Source organism: Bidens hawaiensis, unplaced genomic scaffold (genome assembly GCF_021521415.1).
Source record: "Bidens hawaiensis isolate Kalapana, Puna unplaced genomic scaffold, B.hawaiensis_p1.1 tig00016462_1, whole genome shotgun sequence".
NCBI lineage: Eukaryota > Viridiplantae > Streptophyta > Magnoliopsida > Asterales > Asteraceae > Bidens > Bidens hawaiensis.
In genome coordinates this window covers 96,212-102,439 of record NW_027492510.1, presented here as the reverse complement: position 1 = coordinate 102,439, position 6,228 = coordinate 96,212, and the positions used below count along the sequence as shown (strand labels likewise).

Here is a 6,228-nt window from a genome sequence, read left to right as displayed (position 1 = left end):
TATGGCTCTTTGTTTGTATAAATGGAAAGTGAGTTGGTTTTGATGTTTGCTGGTAAAGAAAATTCATGACTATAATGAGTATTGTCATTAACAAAGCATCCAAATTTGGGTTCGCATTAGGTAGTTGATTGATTGTAATTAGTGATATCTTTTAGATTTATGAACGCCATGGATATGTATAAACCTTCTCTAACTTTTTGCTTATTTATACAAACTTCATGATTGTTATTCTATTTATGGGTGTGTCAAATATCGGTATAAAGTAGATAAACAAATACATTTGTACCACGAGATACCGCGCTGAACTCCCGCTGCATAGCGCGAGTTCGAAATACTAGTATATATATTAAAAAGAGGATTGAATCATAGTCACAAATTAAGTATTCAATTTACTATTCAATTTTTAAATATTTTATTAATTATTATAACAAATAAATCACTAGACAATTTCATAAATAATAATAATAATAATAATAATAATAATGGTTTTTATTTTCTTAATTTTACTTTTAACTTTTAACTAATTAAAATATATATCAAACTATATTTTTAAACACTAAATTTGGACAATGGTCAGTTTTACATGTTTTATTTATCGGTTAAACGATTGTTTTAGACTTTGTTTTCATATTTTTTATAGTCCGTCTTTACAATGACCGAAACTTTTTTCATGATATAAAAATATTCCATCGTTGCATGATTTTATATCTATGTTTCAACGTTAAATACCTCGCCTTTAAATTTTTTTTTTTTGGCTTACTAGATCATGTTTACGAATTTGTGTTGGCACCGCTGATACTAACCGAGTTTGAGTTGGTTCGCAACTGTAACGTACCGGTTTTTTTGGTTCTACATATGATAGTTTGTTGTATTTTGGCAATGGCGGATTTATTCTTTTGTTTAGTTTCGACGTCTTAACTTGATACAAACTAACTTCGCTTCGACTAGCAACAATTTAATGGTTTAACGTCTTAAGTTATGTTTTCTTTGTCAATTTAACGGTCCCGCAGCGGAGCGCGGGATCCTAATCCTAGTTGTTGTTAAAATCGGGCCTATCCGTACCGAATTGCATACCCAATCCGTACTTTACGGGTAGGGTCGGGTATAAAAAACCAGGTATAAAAAAATCGGTTTCAGGTTTTTGTTTCGGGTCTGGTTCCGAGTTCGGGTTTTTTGTGCACCTTAACTTGGGACTTAACTAAATTAACTGAATCGGGCCAAATATATAATGGTCGGGTTCGGGCAGGGTCAAAGCCTACATAGGACACGGTGTGGGTTTGGTCAATATCACATTTCATGTTGGACCGTGTAACATTTTTATAAAATATATGCATGTGTAACGTTGTTAAAATCGGGCCTAGACAGGAATTAATCAATAGATGCCCTGAGGCAAATGAATTTTTAGATAATCAGTCCCATTAAACGATAGTTGGGCCTAGTCGGCTCACATCAAACCCAAATCAGAACAATAAGGCCACATTAGACCAAATCGCACAATTCTTTCAAAATTTTTTTTGGCATTCGTCTATGATTAATCTTGAACGTGTTTAGAAAAGTTTGAATGCATGTTTATAATTAATCTAGCGTACTTGACTAGATCATAACATAAATCATATGTTACAAGTAATACACGCAACTCTTTAGTTATCAACATTATATTTTGCTTATTATGATTATGTCGCCCACATTTGTAAAACTAAAACACAACATAACCTTCTTTAAAACCCCAAACTATTTTGTTCATTCATTTCACCATTTTTAAGGGCCTCATCATCACATTATCTTCATGATCCAAAATCTGCAACAGCAAAAAAAAAAAAAAAAGATTCAATAAATAACAAAATAACATGAAACAAAACCAATTACCATCATCTAATTGACACACTTACATGACAATGGTATACATATCCCGGCTCCGCGGTTGCATCAAAGGGGTATGATGCGTTTGTATGTATATAAGCGAACTTCACGATAATCTTCGTGACGTATCCGGGTTGCATCTTATACACATTCTTCCATCCTTTCTCATACGGTTCCACACTCAACTTTGCACCACGAGCATATTTTTCAATTTGGCATTTTTCAGCATTATTATATTTATTCATACAGTCTCTAAACTCATCTATATTTGTTTGATCCAAAACTTTAAAGAGCCCAAGATGAATATGCAAAGGGTGATTATCCTCCCTTAGATTAATCACATTCCAAATCTCCGTGGACCCCACCTTGGGTTTCTCGGTAACCGGTTCCTCATACGACTTCCCGTTTATATACAAATGAATCGGCTCATCGGCTGGACTCGTGTATTCATACATAGCAATGTAACGAGTTTTCAACACTTCTGATAAACTCGGTGTCGAGTATTTTAACAACTTTTGCGGGACCCGCGACGAGTCAAACTCACGGTGGCGGCTGATGATGAACTTCATGGCTTTACCATTACTCTCGTTGACCGGATCTCCACCGGGGTAAGGGTACGCCGCACCATTGTGTAAAATAGCTAAATTTGTCGTTGACTTTGAAAAGTCAACGACCACGTCAGCTATTTCAGATGGGCCCACAAGTATCTCCTTCACCAATACCGACTCTTCATTATAGACGGAGTCAGATCCCACGTGGAAAAACCGTAGACCGTTGCCGAAAAAGAATTTAAAAAACCAGGCGTTACTGGCATTAATGATACGAAACCGGTATTTTCTGCGGCGAACGTTCATGTACGGCCACGCTTTGCCGTTAACGACAATAACGTCACCGAAATACTCTGGTTGCCACTGCGGGTGTATCTCTGGGTTGTTTCCGATGGGGTCCATGTAGATGGACCCATTTGTTCGAAAACTACGATCAAATACCACCAAGGGCCTATCAAATTCGTCCCCACATGGAAGCCCCAGCGGGGCTTCCACATTGGGGTCACGGATAATATAGGACCCAAGCAAGCCTGCCAGAAGGTTGACTCTAGTTAACCCCATGGCGTGGTCATGATAATATAAGTTTCCGGGTTGTTGTTGGTTGTGGTAGTGATATGTTTTTTTGGTCCAGTGGGGCCCAACTTCTTCGAATCTAGCGGTGAACCATGCGTGTGAGTTTCCATCGCTTTCTGGTTCGTCAATTCCCCCGTGAAGGTGTACCACTTATGGTACACCTTTGTTGTTACGGGGGATGGCTGTTGGGATGGTGTGGTCCCACGGGAGGATGTGTTTCGAAGGGAGGCGATTTTGCCACCTCACGTGGGTGCTGACACCGTGGACAGCTTCGATTGTAGGACCGGGAATGGTTGCGGTTCGCTTCGATTTACCGTATGCGAATACCTTTGTGGGTGGAAGATCCTTGTGAAATTTCTGTAAATACGGTTTATAAAACATTCAAAGTTAGTTTATTTAATTGTAAATATATATAAAAAAAACATCAATTTAAAATCAAAGGTTCATTAAATTTTATATTTAAACTATAGTTTATTTATTTGGATATTTGTTATTAAAATACGAAAATAGTTATGATGTGACAACTTTTTTGCCCTCTTTGTTGTGAATGGTACTTGAGAGTGAGTGAGAAAAAAGAAGAGGAAAAAGGTGGTCAAGACCCACTTTTCAATTTACTCATTGAACAATTAAATTAACATTAACAATTAAGAAAGTATTAATAAATGCAATAACGTTTATTTTTAACCATAACAATAAAATCACAAACCATTAATAACAATTAGTCCCATACTCAATTTACACTTTGTACAACTAAATTATTCAATATTAATAAATGCATTAAAGTTGATTTTAAAAGTAACTTAAATATTTGGATAGCAATCTCACTAAAACATTAAATTATTATATTCTATATTTAGTCACCATTAAATATTCTAGTTAAATATCATATATTTTTTAGAATAACAGCTCACACACACATTTGTCTACTCATAATTCTACTCCACAATCTAAACCACACTTGAACATTCGACCTCAGTAGAGGGGAACCATTTAAAAAAAAATACTAAGATACCATTACGTACGCTAGATATAATTTTTGTTGGTAACGATTTTTTTTTTTTAAATGAGAAAAAGTGACAAAGACTATCACATCACTTTTAAAAATAGCATATGTGCATTTGTTTAAAGTTGTTTCAACCAATCAGTGTATAAAATGTCTTGATTTCTTTTCATCATATATATATTCATGGATTTTTTAAGTTTATATAAATTTCATTTATATCAGGACATAATATTCCCAACTGTATTAATATAAAATTTTAAACCAATTAATAATATAAGTTCAAATTATTCATGTAAAAAAAATTACAAAAACTTATAAATAAGGAATGGATGTACGTGTTTGTTTGGTAATGAATAAAAAAGAATCGCAATACACACTTCAGTCTGAAAAGGAGCATGAAAGGACAAAAGTGGGACCTAGCCTAGTAAACGGAAATTGTCCAAGTCTTGAGATATCCATGAGTTGTATTGTATCTCGACCAAAAATAAAGCGAGCATTTAATCTAAGATCGTCAATTTTCCACATTACAACTTCTTCATATCAAATATCAGCTTTAATTAGCATTAATGATAATGACTTTGGCTTAATATCGTATATATCATACAGTATCAAACTAGTAAACACGCTTATTGTGTATATTGACCCGATTATCTTTATGAATTTTATGGCTTACTCGAGTATTCTACATAGATGCACGGGCACACCCGCCTTATAAAGAACGAGGACATCAGTTGTTTTTTTAGTGTTATTCGTATGTGAAAATCTCAATTGCCTCTCTTAAAATTAGTGTTAAACCCCTATATCACCGCACATAGAAAAAAACTCTGAGCCCGCCACTATGTATAAACTTAACAATTGCATTAAAACGTTGTACAACTATTTATTTTCAGGCAAATTGATAAACACAATAAATGACTTTGTAAATGAAAATCAACAATACTGAGACAGGACAAACAAGTGACATTGGAATAAACTATGTAAAAGTTGCATTTATCAAAATAAAAACTATCTGAAACATACAGAAGACACTTATTATAAAAAATATCAACAATCAAAGCTGCCAAGGTGGTTAAGAGTTTTAATCTATTCTCACGTAAATATTAGTGGTTTAATTTTAGACTCTAAAAATCGAAGAAAATCAATATGTTTTTATTTATAATATAGGTTTAGCTTGAATAGGTTGTTGGAAAAGAAAAATAAACTTTTAAAATATGCATCTTAGAAAGATGTATGTAGCAGACTTTTGAGTTCCTTAGACTAAAATCTAGTACAAACAATGAAGCTACATGTACAAACAATCAAAGAACCATAATAATAATAATAATAATAATAATAATAATAACAATAGTAAAATAAAAGTAAGACATACCCAGTACTTTTGAAACATGGTGATCTTGAGAGCCTTGGGAACAGTAACACCATGAACAACATCATAGCCTTTGATGCGGGGCATATCTGGTAATTCATCCACAAACACGTCCAACTGCGATGGACTAACGACCTCACCGTCACCATAAACAACCACAATTAGTCCCAAAATATGAACCAGAATCAGAGTATAAATCATTGTTAATTCCAGTTCTACCCTTCTCTGTATTCTTCCTGCATGTACATTAACACACCAAGTATGTGTGTGTGTGTACAAAAGAAAAAGAGAGAGAGGAAATGAAGGTTTTGTGTGCAATAATGAATGGAATTAGATTCATATATATTGTGTGTGACTGGGATAATGACTGGGTGGTGTGTGTAATGTGTAATAAAGTAATTATTAGTTGTAGCATAAATATAATACACTAACTTTTCTATTTACATAAAAGTATTTATTTAACATTTTAAAGTATTTCTTAAACGATAACTTTCTTGTATGTTAGACTGTAACACTACTCAATTTTGTAGAGTGTCGTTGTTCCATTATAGCCAGACTATTGTCTTAACTGGGTCTATGTTGGATTTAACGTTTGGCTTGGGCGTTCCTCATGGAAATCATACGGTCATTTGCCACTTGACAGTGCCACCACAAGAGCGAAACTCTCTTACATAACACACGGGAGACAAAAACCGGGCGGGCTGGAGATTATAATTGACAACCTCGCAAGGCTTAATTCAAAATCTCCGTTACCATAATCCACCAAAAGTTACACAAGTAAGGATAAAACTTGGGTCTCCACTAGCCATCAGAGAACAATACCATTAGACCACAAGTTGGGACTTTATAGTTTTTTTAAACAGCTAAACAAATATCTT

The 6,228-nt window shown here is 34.2% G+C and overlaps 1 pseudogene across 1 annotated transcript; it reads right to left on the bottom strand.

The window, feature by feature from the left end:
- Nucleotides 1-1,621: 1,621 nt before the first annotated feature.
- LOC143551574 (multicopper oxidase LPR1-like) lies at nucleotides 1,622-5,700 on the bottom strand (annotated as a pseudogene). Its single transcript, XR_013138528.1, has 3 exons — nucleotides 5,354-5,700; nucleotides 1,890-3,338; nucleotides 1,622-1,798 (listed from the first exon to the last, which is right to left on the bottom strand). The product of XR_013138528.1 is annotated as a multicopper oxidase LPR1-like (transcript).
- Between the last annotated feature and the right edge of the window lie 528 nt (nucleotides 5,701-6,228).